Source organism: Cupressus sempervirens, chromosome 1, assembly GCF_028749045.1.
Source record: "Cupressus sempervirens isolate cs-2001-9-10 chromosome 1, ASM2874904v1, whole genome shotgun sequence".
Classification (NCBI taxonomy): domain Eukaryota; kingdom Viridiplantae; phylum Streptophyta; class Pinopsida; order Cupressales; family Cupressaceae; genus Cupressus; species Cupressus sempervirens.
In genome coordinates this window covers 475,053,216-475,070,432 of record NC_143118.1, presented here as the reverse complement: position 1 = coordinate 475,070,432, position 17,217 = coordinate 475,053,216, and positions in this window count along the sequence as shown.

The following is a 17,217-nucleotide window of genomic DNA, read 5'->3' as shown; positions in this document are numbered from 1 at the left end:
ATACATGGAATAGATCTAAACCATCAACGACACGTGTAGACTAAATCATAGCTTGTTCATTTAATAACATAATAAAGAGTACACAATTCTTTTATTCATCATAAATTCATATACAATATCATGACATCATCATAACTTCATTCATCTTTTGGAATAATATAAAATGTTCACATTTCCCTTTATTTATCCTACAGATACCCTTTACCCTTTTTATGTAGCTTTTCATTTTGTGATACACATACACATGAGATTTTACTTTCTTCATGAGTTTATATTATAATATTACATAAATTCACTTTGAGGAAATGCATCATATAGACTTCAACAAATGATCTTCAACCGCTACTCAACAAGGGTCCATATAAAGCCATCCACAGACATTGAAATAATACCTCAAAATTTTTTTCCATCCAACCACATGGAGCCATAAGTGATACACTCCCCCAATCTAAGAGATAAGACCATGATCCACATAGGTTCTAAGGTAATCTAAGGCTTATACCCCAAAATCAAAGTACAAAGGTAATATAAAGCTACATAAAGCATAATGCCAAAAATGAAATCACAAAGAAAATGGACAACTAGAGGCAAAAGATGAGTGAGGGGTTCAACCACATCTAGGTGAGTGTCATCATACTTTCCTAAAGTGTTGGGATCAACCACCCAGGCTTAAGATTGTCCAAGCACACCTAACACCTTTTTCTTTAGTACTCGAATGAGGATAGGTGCCACTAAGTACTGATAGGATCAACCACCTAGGTTAGGGACCTATAAGTTACACATGATGTCCCTTCCCTGAGTACTCCAACAATACTTCTAAAATTATCTTATTTAGTATGTGAAATAAAAAAACCCAAGCCATAAGTTCATTTATTATTATGTTATCACTTATCAACTAACTCACAAATAGAACTTGCTTGCATAGGGATTTGGCTTCCAAACATAGGATCCCCAACAACCACTTTTGGGTCCCAACACCTATGGTAAGCCACTCACCTATGATTTCTACCCTACTCATCAAACAATCCAAAAGCATAACTAATTTTAGGACATAATAATCTAGGGTCCCATACCCCTTATCCCCAAACCCTTGTTCATAGATCATAACATATTCACATAAAGAAACATAATTGAATCAAAATAAATTAAGAAAAACCTTCTCTTCTAATAAGCCAAAAAACCCATAAGTCTCCAATGTCATAAAAAAATTCATTTTAAAAATCCAAATCAATCAGTTGAGAGAAGACTAGTTTAGGGCACCTTTCTAGGGTAATCCACTAAGCCCTAATTCATTAAATAAGTAATAAGATGAAACAATTAAATATCAAATAGTTTTTAAGAAATATCATCACATCTCTAGAATGTAAAATTCCTCAGATGTAAATACAAGGTCACAAACCATATACATACAAGTTGATTTGTTGATTCCTAAATTTGACTAAGTCTAAAATTTTCTAACAAACCCAAAAATCTATAATTTTTTTTTTCCTTTTTTATAATTTAAGCTACATTTTGTTTGAGATAGGTTTCTGTTAGAAATTTATTCATCGCTCCCCTCGGGATTGGTGACAAGGGCTTAACCATCTCTTGTGTACTATAAATTGAGTGGTTGTATCAGGCATTGATAGATCAGTCTTTTGGTGCAACGAAAACCCCACTCCAACAAGTAGTATCAGAGTTTGGTCATAGGTTCAAATTATTAGACCCTCAGGTAATGATGAGGGAGAGATTGTTATAAATTTGTTCAACACTTCCTTCAAGATTCATAAAAAAGGCTTAACCACCTTCTGTGTACTATAAGTTGAGTGGTTGTATCGAGCATTGATAGATCATTCTTTTGGTGTGACGAAAACCATACTCTAACAATTTCATCCTCATAGGAGTTAATCATTCCACTTATACTTAAATGTTCATTTTAAATTTTATACTTGGTGCTAAAAGTAGTTTCTAGAGGTCAAATTATGCCTATCTGATTAAGAAACTCTATTGTTGCACATTTGTTCATTACTACTACATTTTTATTTCATATTCATGTGCATATATACATTATTATTGTACTTTCATTTATTATACTTGGACATCTATTCAATACAACTATTCTTTTATGAATTATTCTATAATTGCACTCTTGTTCATTGTTCTTGTACTTCTATTACATATTGGCGTGCTCCTATTTTCTAGAGTTGCACTTTTTTTTGCTAGAGTTGCACTTTTGTTCAATAATCTTGCACTTTTTTTTAATGTGTTAGACAAGTTGAAAATCTACATAACAATGCAATTATGTAGTATTCCTACATATTTGTTGTAGAGAACTCAAAAAAAAGGAATGTTGTAAGTTGAATCTCTAGATTCATTTTGGATATATGATAGTTATTCATACAAACCCTAGGAATGAGTCATCAGGATGATAACCCTACCAATATCCAATCCTTGAGAAAACCATCCAAAATCAAGAGTATACTTAAGGTGAACAATAATACATAAAAGGGATACAACAAGATTTGCAGAGAATTAAAGGAATACAAAAAGATTTCTAGAGAATTAATAACACAAAGATTCTCACAAAATACTAAATACATGTTCTATAATGTTCCCAAAATTTTATACTATAGTTTCCATAATAATGAATAGAGAGAGAGAAGAAGAAGAGGAATGCTGGCCTACTTGTTTTGGTTTCCTAAGAAAGTTGTAGGTAATACCAAGATTTTCCTACTCTCTTGTAGGTAGTAATCTTATGGATTTAATATTTTCCTTCATCTTAGATTTTCCAAATTTTTCTTTGTGCAGGTTTCCTTCTCGTTCATAAGTTTAAACTATAGTTTTACATTAATTTTTTGATCATTTTTTCCAATTATTTTCTATGCTCTCTTTGTGGGGAATGTTCCTAATTTATAGGAAACTAATTTTGTTAGAATGGTTTTTCCCATTGCAACAGGCATTCCAACTAATGTTTTATTTAATAATTTAACCTATTTGTTTATGTTTTGAGAATGATTTAATCTCTCCCACTAGTTGATAGTTATCTAAGTTATCAAGGAGGTTCAAGTCAAAATATGTCTTATGGTGTATCAGTTAAGTTTTACCATCTTATTTCATAGGTCATGGGCTCAATTCTTCTGACCTTTTATTATTTCTATTCTCTCCTTTGTTTTAATCAATTACAACTTATTCCTTTTACCATGGTCCTTGAATAATATAATATGTGAGATGATAGATAGTGGGTTTGGTAATTAAGGGGTCAAGTGTTCAATTCTCCAAAACGGTTATGGTTTGTTCCTCTTTTATTTATCTTATTTAATTTAATTACTTTTGGTCTATTTATTTTTCTTTATCCATTTACAATACTGATTAAACTAAGAATCATCAACAATGTGTTTGAACTAATTCTATGCATATGATGTTGGAAATTTAATATGGAAAGTAAGAGACTGAGAGGGGGGTAAATCAAAATTTGTAATTTTTTTAACACTTCAAACATGAAAACATATTTGGTGTCTTCACATAAACACTCATTTGAACATTAACCTTATATCAATCTAATAATTCACTTCAACATAACATTAGATCTAATTTCTAATTGCATTAATGAAAAATCATTAACAAATGACACATTAACACAAAGATTTGGTAACAAAGAAACCCTCCAAGGTGAAGGTAAAACGACAGTGGGGATTACACCCACAAAATCTTCACTGATCTAGCAATAAAGTTGTGTTTTTTAAGGATAATTTTTTTTGACCACTTTTGATTATCCACCTTGTAAGGGGTTTGCCCTGTTAAAGGCTTACAATATTGTTAATTCCTACCTTGATTAAAGGATTTAAACATCACAGCTAAGTGAGTACCCTGTTAGGAGATTTATAAAATCCTATTAAAGCTACCATGTTAAGAGATTTGAACCCTCAAAAACCTATTAGAATGTCTAGTACATGATCCTTTGGTTTACATTACAATCCTATTATTAGATTTCATCTATGTAATGTATTATCATCTCTCTATGATTGATCTTCTATAACCTTTCTCAAAATTGTTCATTGCACTACTCAACCTCTTCAGCCCAATTCACCTCTCTACTTTTTATGCAACCAAAATATTAATCACATATGCTCTATACACACTCACACACATGAACTAGGTCATAAACCCTTCTTATATAGCTATTTGGGTGAACCTTCTAGATCCCAATCAATGATCTAGACTCATTCCTTTTTCTGCTTAGTCCTTGCAATTTTATGATTGGTGTATTTCCTTACATAGGGATTAATGATCCTCTATTGGATATGTAATCAACTCCTTGATTAGCTCCTTGATCTATAAAACACACTTCCATATCAATAAAAATGGTTTAAATAAATTTTTGTGTCATTCCAAAAAAAAATGCAAAACTATCTTACTCGATACTTATACCATATTGACGCCCAACATAAACTATTTTTTCATGTTGTCCCTCAACATTAACTATACTTGGCATATACTAAATTTCTCAACCTCTATATCACTTGGCTTCTTCTACTTTATTTGAAAAACTTGACAGACACTGGAGTACTCGACAACCTCTGGCTTGCTTGGCAGTAACTACTACTCAAAACTTAACTTGAAATATATACAAGTCTTTAATACATGATTCGACCTACATAGGATTGCTCAATCATAGTGATGACTGACCAATCCTCCCTTGTGAATGATTAAGTGTTTGACACTAATAGACAACTATGCCTTTGGGATCAACAATCTCCCCCTATGACCTTAGTGGCAAAGATAATTTGTTGTGATCAAATAATTTTCATTACAAAATTGAAACATAAGTACTCCCCTTTAGGATATAATCCATACCTTTAATCTGTAAACACTATACACATGTTCTGACTCTACTCTCAGTATATACATGTTCACAAATTCAAAACTTCAAAACTCCAAAACTTCCCTTGATCATCATCAAACTTCCCTTTTGATTTTGTCACTCATGGTTGTTGGGGTGTAGGGGTCAAACCAAACTTATCCAAAAATGGTTTGTGGAGTTGCAAAATGTTACCTAATGTACTATTCCAACTTTTCCTTATGGACTCAATAACATGAATCTCAATCTCCAACTTGGCTGCTAAATCCACCAAATTATCTGCAATTGACATATTTTGATCTATTTGGACCAAATATTTTGTATTCTTCAAATGTATTTGCATAACCTCAAGATGAGATGTCATCATATCTTGTATAGATATTACTTTGACTCTAGTTTTGTTTTATTCTGTAGTTAATTTAGTGATCCTTCCTTGCTAAAAATTAAGCTTGGATAAGTATATTGCACTAAAACTTACATCCATGGTTAGTGCATTGGCACTATGATGTTAATCTTCTTCTAGCTTATCCATCCTTCCCCTTATATCTTTTGTGAATGTGGAAGTATCACACAACTTCCTAAAAAATGTATGTATATTATGAGAAACTTTGTCTAAATTATTCACAAGATTTGATAGCTCTACGTGTCTAACAAAAAAATATGCTACAACCTTCTTCATAACTCTCTTCTCAAATTTTCTTTATGACCACTGCATCAATCTTTCATTTTCATCTACATTCAGGTCATTTTTTTTTTGTACAATCTTAATCAATTACTCAAAAATAGGAGCATTCTTATCCAAATTATCAACAACAAATGAATCAAGGAATATGTCCTTAATATCATAAAGTACCTTCTTCTGTGCTTTCTTTTGCTAATACTATCTTCTTAGCTTGTCTTGCTTAGCCTTCCTAGAAAAGAATTCATTCAATGTCTTCATCTTCTCCTTTGTTAAGTTGTAGTTTTCCCAATTAGGTATTACAATGTCTTCATCAAGTGTAACATGTTTCTCTTGGCAATCAATTGGGGATTGCACTCTTTTCATCTTGATCTTCTTACTAGGAGTATTGGAGCTTGGAATTGGTATTTAAAAGCTTTGTGTTTGTACCTCCATATTGAGTCTTTGTACCTTAACTCTTTCTTCCTTGACCTTCTTAGGTTGTTCACTTTATTTCTTCTCATCTATAGAATTGAGTTCAACTATAGAACTTTTTTGTCCTACCTCCTTTGTTCCCACAATTCAAGGTCCCAAGGCTTGTGGTCTTTCTTGTCTAGTAGTAGATTTATCTACTTGATCACTCTAACCCTTATCTTTATGTTCTCCTTCAACATTAGTTAGAAAATTTCCTTCTATGGCTTCATCTTTATTTATGATCTCTCTTGTAGTGGTCAATCCACATTGCTTCTCAGTAACAATAGCCTGTACATCACCTGGGCTGAAAACTTGACTTAGTTTAGCATCAAGGAATAGATGCAAGTTCAACCAAATGAGTTTCCAACTATGTCTCAATATTTGGATAATCTTTTACTTGCACTAATATAAGGTTAGAGTCCAACAAATTTTTATGGACGGGAAACTACACATACTTGGTCCAAACTTGGCTTACAATCTATTATGTTGACTCGATCATTTCCTTAACATGACTGGTGTTAGGTTCATAATCAATTATTATAGTCTCTATATTCTTCCTTCACTTAATTGTACTAGGTCATTGAATTTATCACCTAGATTTACATGTCCATCATAGTCTTATGTGGTGTCAAGTTCAACTTGACACCCCTCTTTCTCTTCCTCTTCCTTATCATCCTCATCATTTGACATTAGGCCATAAATCTTTTTCCACATGATTTTTCTTGCTTCAAAAACATTTTCTATCTTATTTTTCAACATCAAGTATGCTCTTCTCTTTGGTACAAATTTATTGGTGTATTCCCTCAAAGCTAAACTAATCTGACCTTTGTTGAATTCAAGCATAATTTGAGTCAATGTGACTTCCCTTATCTGCCTTTTAGTGGTTAGAGCATGCTTCCACTTATTATCAATCTTATTATATAACTCTCATAAATGAACTTTCCTAGCTCTATAGGTCTATACTTAAAATTTTTATCATCATACTTATCACAACCTCTTCTATATTAACCTTCTCTTCTTTATGCAATTTTTCACACTTAATAAAGTGAAATCCTAAAAATCCTCCAGTATTTCTAAGATTATCACATGACTCATAAATATTATGAGGCTTCTTATGTACTACAACTTTAAACTAATTCAAGTCATCAGACTTGGTCCTCTTTGCTTCTTCTTCTTCTTCTTCATTGTGAGCCTCTTCCTTGATTTCTTCATTAATTTTTTTAGCTCTTCTTATTTAGATGTTTTCTCTTTGATGCACTTGACACTACTATAAGATTGGTTCTTTTCACAACTCCTTTCTTTTTGGCTCAAAAACTACAATGGTAGTTGCCTTGGATCATTGTCTTATTGCTCTAGATGGTGTGGATGTAGGCTTAGTAGCCACCTTCTTCAAATATTTCTTTAGCTTAGGGTCTACCACAACAATTTTTTTACCCTTTTTTACCTTAGGATCAACTACAACTAACTCTTTACCTTCTCCTCCATGTCCTTCATCATCATAACCTTCATCTTCATCCTCACTGCTAAGATCTTCTCATTTTACTTTTGAAGTCATCAGTGGGGCTTCACCAAATGTGCCTTATAGATTCTCTATCATCTTCTTTCTTTTCCTATCTAGCTTAGGAACCTTTTTTTGCATAAACATTTTGATCTTTTTTTCCTCATAGGTACCAAATGGTTCAACATTCTTGTCAATCTCTTTGTCCAATAATATAGTATTGGTTGTTGACACTTCATCAATGTTTACCTCATAATGAAGAGGTCTCAACCATGCACTTCTTGGTATGGTAGCTTAAACATAGGTATAGTTAGTATCCACTAAGAAGAATATATCATCACAATATTGATCAATGACTGACTTAGGGATTGTGAACCTATTTTTCATCTTTTTCTTAAAATATTTAAAGTACTCATCCATAACTGCCATAAAGTTGTCACCTATTTGACTAATAAACTTGTTGATTTTCTTAGTAACATGTTTCTTCTTATCCCATACCACATTTCCTATTGTAGGGAATGCATTTTTTACTTAAAAAAATATATAAAAAATGGGAGAACCAAACTTACATGAACTATTCTTTGCCTTCCTTATGGCTCCTAGGTTCTTTGCTAACTAAGTGAGTTGTAGCTCAGCTAGATTGTAATTATAATATTTCTTAGCAATTTGGTAACCCATATCCATAGCTACACACAACACACTATTAATTTGGCTCAACTAGTAGAATTCTTGTGCTATGACTCTAACAAAAAATTCAATCTCTGGATCCTCAATGGTTGTAATAGACATATCTCTACCATTCCATTTTGCCCAAGTATTGTTCTCAATCACCTCTTTTCCTTGATAGAAAATGGTCTTTACTCTATTCAGAATAGGGTATCCTATGACATGATGGATTATGGGCTTTGTAATATTCATTTGTCCATTCTCTAACTAAAGTTTCATGTCATTAATTTGGCTTAACACAATTTTGATCCACTCTACCTTAAAAACCTTTTGGAAATTTATGGAAAGAGTTAACCCTTTCTCGGCTGCTACCTTGTGTTCATCTTTCAATTTGTCATTCTCACACAATTTATCATACTAATTCCTCAACTCAAAATCTTCAATCTCTCTAAGCTTACACATGTAACATGATCTGTCATCCTAAACCATAATAAATCTTGTTGGAATTGCTGACAATTCTCTAGAAGAATCTCTAGTTAATGCAATTTTGGGATATGCCTTGAATTTTGTTGGAGGGAACACATTGTTTCAAACTATTTGAACATTACCAACCCTAATGATGCCTTCTTCTCATTTGTAGATGCAGTCAATGCCATTCTTCAGATAGGGTTTGATTTGTAGATAATTTTCCAACTCGATCTTAACTCCACTGCACTCAACCTGCTTGAGATGTTGATGACACACAGTAGATCTTTAGAAACTTTGCACAAATTCACTTTACAATTGCATTAAATATTCTTTTTAAATTCTCAAATTCCTAGTGAGTACAATAAGCCTTGAAAATTTCTTTATAATTAGTGTCTCCATAAATACTTTGTACATGTATTAGGTGCATAACAATTGTCTCAACCAACTTAGTGAAACTTGATAAGAAAACTTCCTTCAACTTCTCTAAGTCAATACCACAACTTGGTTCATACTTATATCAAGCTCAACACCCTAGTCTTCACTTGGTCTATGATACAACTCAGTTTATATTGCAACTTGGTTTTGGCTAGACTCTAATACTGACACTTAGTCTTTACCAGTTTTCAAGTTGGCACCAAAAATTAATTTTTCTTTTCAAACCTTAGATTTGTCCTTCTACATCTTCTAGCATAAAAATTTAGACTTATATGCATATAGTTTTAGGAACTAATGCATTATTTATCAATTTGAAATATAGTTCCATGCATACCTTACCATTTAGTATGGGGTGGTGGAATCACCTAATCCATTAAATTTAGTGATCACAACTTCACCATTTGCATTTCTTCCTCCATCAATTTTCTTCTTCTAGGTTTGATCTATTTGGTTTATCATTTCCTTAGTAATCATCTTTTATTTTCCATTTCCCCCCTCAACATTGGGTGTTGATGGTCAATTCATACAATCCTTGCTTAGGTAATCAACCTTATGACAATTGACACATGCTGGTCCAAAATTTCTCCAGCTTCCCGATCTTCCTTTGAGATGTATCCTAGCATAATTTGCTACAATGTGTCCATATTTTCCATAGTATTGATAACTCACCTAAGTATTGTAATCCCAATATATGGTGTTACCTTTCTTAGCTAATTTTCCTTGATCTTTAGGTGTCCAATTGTTCTTTACTTTAGATCTGCATTCTTGTGCCTTATGACCATACTTTTGACATGGCTAACAATAACCTTCAAATCTAAAATTAGTTGGTGCATTATTGACCTTTGATCTACGCTCATGTGCTTTGTGACTTTGTTTGTTGGAATCAAAGTAATTTCCATTGAGTTTGGGTGGAGGATTTGACTTACCAATTTTTCTCTTTTAGACATTTTTTGTATGGCCTAGTTTTCTACAGTGATAGTGTCATGCCATAATTTTCACAAGGTGAAAACATAACCAATAATATATTTTTTTTTGATAAAGAGAGAGACCATAATAACACAATCATATTTTGAACTAAGAGGGAAAAGGGAATGATAGATTCTTAATGCCGCACTATGCATGGTGCAATGGTAGTGAACTCTCCATCTTTTGAACTAGACATGAACTATGGGATGTTCAAGTGGAGCTTAACGTGGTGGCATCATAATGGTAGGGGTCTAAGGGGAATTTTGAGAATATGATCAATGTTGATTCATTTGTTTCAAGTGCTAAGTTATCCGTTAAATTGACATTGCCATTACTAGTATTATTTGCTAGTTGTTATTATAAATTGTTCATTACTATAAATATTAATTTTAACCTCCTATACATCTTTGATGCTATTGCTAACAATATTTTGTTTCCACTATAAATATTATAATTACTACCCCTTGGAATCTTATATTAATGTTATGTAAATAATAACAACCATAGAATTAAATTATTGTTATATAAGTAACAAACATATAATTAAATTAGATATATTGATCTACTATATTTAAGTAATTATACTTACCTCAATACATCTTTAGACATAGCTAGTTTAGAAATAATCACCATATGTTTTTTTCTCTCAAGGTCTTGTTTAGGATCTACCCTAGGTACTGGTCACATCTAGCAAATTAAATTAAATTGAATAACCCAAGGAAGGATTGCAAGTCCCATCGCTTAGGATTTGTTGAGCAGATGGGTGTGGGTTCCACCATACCCAAAGAGGCTATGCCTTAATTTCTTTGTTTTACCTTTTTATATGATAAATCCTTAATGTTTTGAGGAAGTTTCTTAAACTTAGTGCAAGGCAGCCCTATTTGACATGTCTGCACCATCAATTAATGTTTCGGTTTGCTTTCCCCAAGTCAACCTTCCACTTGGGCGCCTAGGTAGAAATAAGGAATTTGCTCCATCTTCCAAGGTTGCTGATAGTGTAGTACAAGGGTAAATAAGACTTCTTGTTTCATGCCATAAGTATCCCTCAGGATATCTACGCCTCATGCAAGTGATGGGTGTTCTAACACATGTCAGAATCTTATCAAGGCTTTTTCAAAAGTTTCTTAAATGCTTGCTAAGCATGATTTCACCTAGGAGATATGGACTTAAATATTGTTGTCTAAATAATTACTAGCTTGGGGAAAAATGCTTAGAATGGTCGGCTAGGTAGGTAATAGTCTTGTCCAAGCTTTATCCATATTTGATTTTTTGTTTTGTTTGTGCATTAAGTCTTTGCTGTCGTGAGTGGGAATAGCCCCTTACCTAATTATGATGTTAGGTTGATTTGTTGTTATAAAGGATATACTTTATATATAGTTTTTTCCCTTGTTTTTTTTTTTTTGGTTTATTAAACCCATATACCTTTTCCCATAGTGTCAAATCACAAGGAGAGCTACTTCTAACATTTTTTAAATAGGAGGAATTTTAAAACAAGCTTAATTTTGACTTGGCATTCCAAATATTATTGTTTAATTACAAGAGTGATTATTTTATCAGTGTGTAATGAGATGGGTTTTGTTTTTGCTTTACCCATACATTTTCCAGAATACAAATATGCATTTACAGGTCATGTTAAACTTAACAAAATTGTCTAGCATGCATTCTCAAAAGTTAAATATTTATGTGAGGATAGTCTATTATGAAGCTATATATTAACTAGTTCTAATTTAATTTAATGATAATATTACTATGAGACAACTATATTTAAAATGGAATACAAAAAGTCTTAAACTATTACTTAAACATATTCAGAATGGAATGCAAGGAATTTGAAACTCATATGTCATCCAAAACCATAAACTTAAACCAACCTCAATTCATTACTACCAATTGCATTTTGTTTAACTGATTCTAATTCCAAACTAACCATAATTCCAAACTAACCATCAAACCATAACATTACTTTCTTGAAATTGAAGGAATAAAGATGTTAAATGGTAATGTTTACACTTTTCCTCCCAAGTAAATTATGACACTATTTATGTTTTCTTGTAAAGATCCTAATTAACATTGGAGAAGGCAACCAAAAGCCTCTTGTAGGATTCATTCAAAATTCACTATTTGACATTGTAATAACAAGGTGGCAAACCATTCAATCAAGTTACACACAATAGAAAAATGTCACAACAAGGTATCTCAGAATTTTTCTAATGTCAAATACATGAACACACATCACAATGCCATGAATGTACATCATAAGGTGAAGTTCACTTCTCCATTTCAACACCAACCAAAAAGCTTTTCATCTATGCACATTATAAACTTCATGATCACCAAGCTTCCATCACTTTCATGAAATCTGCAAATGAAAAACAATAAATAGGAACCATGGAGGCTCACCTCCCAACCTAGGCCTCAAGAAGGCCACCCACTAAGCTCACATTCCCATGCCATGCAAATACACCACAATAAAATCAGATTTAACACAAGACATCACAACACATCCCTTCCAAGGTTATGCACAAATATTCAACAAATGAATCAAGAAATGGGTGAAGGTGGGCTCTCATCATGAGGAGGATTGCATAGCCTTCATTCACAATTTGCACATCTTTTCAATATCAGAATGCCCTTTCAGGGCAATCAACATCTTCCTTTCTTCATACCACCTTGTACCTCCCAAGATGTAAGAGAGCAAGATAATTTGCATGCCATAAAACATATTCAACCATCTCCACACAAGGGAGAACTCCTCAACTCCATGTGTGAGACCAACTAACCCCTTCACCCCAGGCATCTCTTCCCTCCCAAGGGTGAGTGATGCCTCACACCCAATTCACAAGACATATAACATGAAACAACAAATTCAAGAAAGACTCCCACAACACTACCCACATGCAACATACAACAAGATCTATTCACAAATACACCACAAGACACCACAATCCCATCATGCAATGAAAACACCATTCTAACCTACATGCAAAAATGAAGAGACTTCATGGATCATGTTACCAACCTGCCTCCAAGCAAGTCAATGAATACTTGCAGTAGAGCTCCCTTCTCTTTCTTCAACCTTATTAGTCTCTAAAAGTAGAGAGTTGCCAAGTGAGTTTCAATTTAGACATGCCTCTATTTATAACCCTCTTATTTTCGGATTCAATGGAGAATGTCATTTTCATGGGGTCTCCTAGGTCCACTAGACACCATAGAGGTCATTAATAACCCCCCTAACCTATAGTACTAACATGGGTAAGGTTAGTTTTAATCACAATTGGCCTTAGAGTTACTTTATGACCTTCCTAAAGCTAGGCAATTCAAATTTCAAATTTCTTTTCCTAAGGTAATAACCTTGTCCCCTTCTAACTAAGGCAATAATCAAGTTTCCCAATGGAGGCATATAACATGGAGCAAGGTGGCCACATGATCCATTAACAAACAACATGTCATTTTCCATAACCAGTACAAGTGTCAAGTGACACACACAAAATGCACTAAAACGTTACCCGTAACACATTCAAATCTATGCATGAAGACCTTACCACACACGTACATCACACATTCTCAAAACAAGCACATCATAACGAGGTTTACAAATCTTAAAAAGATTCACCTTGGAAAAGTCATTAAACATGTGTCTATGCCTTGTTTCTTCGTAAAGTTTCTATGGTTCCACTTCCTGCACATCAAACTCGAGCATCGGCAGTCCAAGGAATCAAATAAGCATACGTAATGTAAATGCAGATAACAAGAATATCTATATTAACATAATTCAGATTAAATATCCTTTCCTGTCATAAGCATCATAATCAAACTAATATTCATCCATACACTGAAAATTAACATTTTGCCTCGCATCAAAATCTGATAATATTATATCATAGAACTGCTCCCAAATATGTCCAAATACTTCCTATACAATAACAGGTTCTTTAAACACATACAATGTACAACACTGCAATAGTATCAAATCCATAGATAAGGAAAATCCACTATCTATCTAAATCTGTCAAAATGTCAAAGTCTTGAATATCAAAATGTACACAAAACATCCAGGCTATAACGGGTCAGGGTGAGGCCTCACAGATAGTATGTAGTCTTCTTGTTCTTTGGTTTTGTAGTCACATTCCTTTGTTCTCCTTTCTTTGATGACTCTCCCTACTTGACACTTGATAGGAACTTGACATAGCCTAGTCCATAAATGTCATGAGGTCTCCTTGATGGATTCATTTGTTCATTGATAAATTTCATAGCCTCTTTAGGTTTTTTTACCCTCTCAAAAAATTCCTTTGTAGCTTTCAATTAATTCACCAATATGTCATTCTCAGATTTTAGATTTATAATCTCTAGCTCCTTTCTTGCAATATGTCATTCTTAGATTTTAGATTTACAATATTTATACTTCATTGATTCTTTCATAAAGTCTTTTAGTCATTTGTCTCTTGTCTTCATCATCCATTTCCTTTTCATTTTTATCTTTTTTTATTTGTTCCATGACTTCACATAGCCTTAGTGAGTGCATCTCATGTTCTCTTTTTTAGTGCTCTAACTTCTTCATTCAAAATATTGTTCCTCTCTAATAGATTTGCTATTGCTTTATCAGATTCAATGGAGTTTTCTTCATCAGGTAGTCCTTCAATGGTTTCTTCCTTGTATTATGTATCACCCTATTGAATTGCTATCTCTTTCCTTCTCTTCAAGGATTTCCTCAATGTCTCCTTTGCAGTCTTGACTTGTTTAAATGCAAGCTGAATATCAAGATTTTTATTCTCAATGATCTTTCTAGTTTATAGACTTCCATATCCAAGATCTTAACTCCCAAGTGGTTAGACCTCAACTAAGAGGAGGTAGGCTCTGATACCAGTGGTTGAAAATCTAATATGAAAAGTAAGATATTGAGAGGTGGGATGAATCAGAATCTTGAAAACTCTTAACACTTCAAACATGAAACATATTTGATGTCTTCAGTAAACCCTAATTTAAATATTAACCTCATATCAATGTAATAATTCACTTCAACATAACATCATATCTAACTTCTAATTGCATGAATAAAAAATTAAAAACACATAGCACATTAACACAAAGATTTGGTAACGTAGAAATCCTCCAAGGTGAAGGTAAAACTGTGGTGGGGCTGACACCCACAAAATCTTTACTACTACACCAATAAAGTTGTTCTATTTAAGGTTACAATTTTTTGATCACTTCTAATGATCTACCTTGTGAGGGGCCTTCCTTGTTAAATGTTTACAAGACTATTAATTCCTACTTTGATTAAAGGATTTAAACATCACATCTAAGTAAGTACTTTGCTAGGAGATTTATAAAAGCTTGTTAAAGCTACCCTGTTAAAAGATTTGAACCCTGAAACACATTTAGAATGTTCATTGCCTAATCCTTTGGTTTGAAATATAATGTTGATATTAGAACTCCTCTATTAAATGTATTATCACCTTTGTATGATTGATCTTCTATAACATTTCTCAAAGTTCACACATATAAACTAGGTCATAAACCCTTGTTAAACATTTGTTTGGGTGAACCTTCTGGACCTTAATCAATGATGTAGATTTATTCCTTTAATTTCTTAGTCCTTGAAATTTCTTGATTGGTGGAATGCCTTACATAGGGATTAATGATCATCTATTGGATGCATAATCAAATCTTTGATTAGCTCTTGGATTTATAAAAGACACTTCAAGGTTGACAAAAATGGTTGACATAAAATTATGTGTCATTCCAAAAAAAATGCAAAATTATCTTACTCAACACTTATACCATACTAATGCTCATCATAAACTATTTCTTCATGTTATCCATCAAATTTAACTATACTTAGAAAATACTAAATTGCTCAGCCTATATATCACTCAGCTTATACTACTTTCTATAATAAACTTGGAAATCACTAGAGTACTCAATGACCTATAGCTTTCTTAGAAGTAACTACTACTCAACACTTAACTCAAAATATATACAAAGTCTTTAATACATGACTCAACTTATATAGGATAGCTCGATCTCAGTAATGACAGACCAATCCTACCTTGTGAATAACTAAGTGTTTGACACTAATAGACAAATTTTCCTTATGGATCAACATTTACTATCTATAAATGTATATTTATTCAGACATATATGTGTGCACCCCCATATACCTAGATAGATATACCTATTTTTTTTTACAAACTAAAGTCCACACAGATAACTAAGAGAGGAGGGGGGGGTGAATCAGTTATCAGATCAATAAAATTTTTATTAACCTTATTAAATCTCAAATGTGTGATCAATATAAACATCAACCATAAGAATATTCACATACACAATAACACTTGATATGTTAACTAGGGAAACCCTTGATTAGAGGGAAAACCCTAGTGGGGATGGTACCCACACAATGATGTACCAATATATAAGTTCCTTATAAGAGGATGGAATCTATTGGGAGCTAATGAAATACATCCAGTCTCTATTAGGAGACTTTGAATCCCTATGAGGAGATTCCAAACCTATTAAGAGTTGTAGAAGGAAGAAGGACCCACTATCCAAACAACTTCAGGGGAAAGACCATCAAACTCACTGTCCAACTGGCCTTTGTATTGTTCCTTTCAGAATAATAGAAACATAACTTATCTCATCAAATCAAACTCTTACTTTTTCCTCTTATCATACCTCTTGTACACCAAACACTTCTAAGATCTACAAAATCACATTGCAATAATCCCTTTGATCACTTACTTGCATTATACTTCGCATCCACAAAACACTTGATCAACTCACACTTACACTTCCATTCATTACTTACTTCATCACAAGGAAAATAACTTTCATTTATACCAAGTCCTCAAAATAATTCATTGATTCGGCCTTGAGGATTTCCCAATTAATTACAATAGGACCTCATTAAGATAACATGGTACATTACATATTTTCATTTATACATAACATTATCGGCTCATAGTATTTACAACTTCTTACACATGTGACCTTGAACTTTGTGCACTTGCTAATATCATCATTAACATGTCTTGTACCTCTATCTATCTATGCTCAACTAGATTATTTCCCTGTTGGGAGATATAAGTCAATTACCAAAAACTACTTCTTAGGAACTCTATTTGCAAACTATCTTCTATAAATCTTGAATAACTACTACCAGTCTTCAACTTTCTACATGCACACTTAACCACTAAATTAAGACATTCTATACAA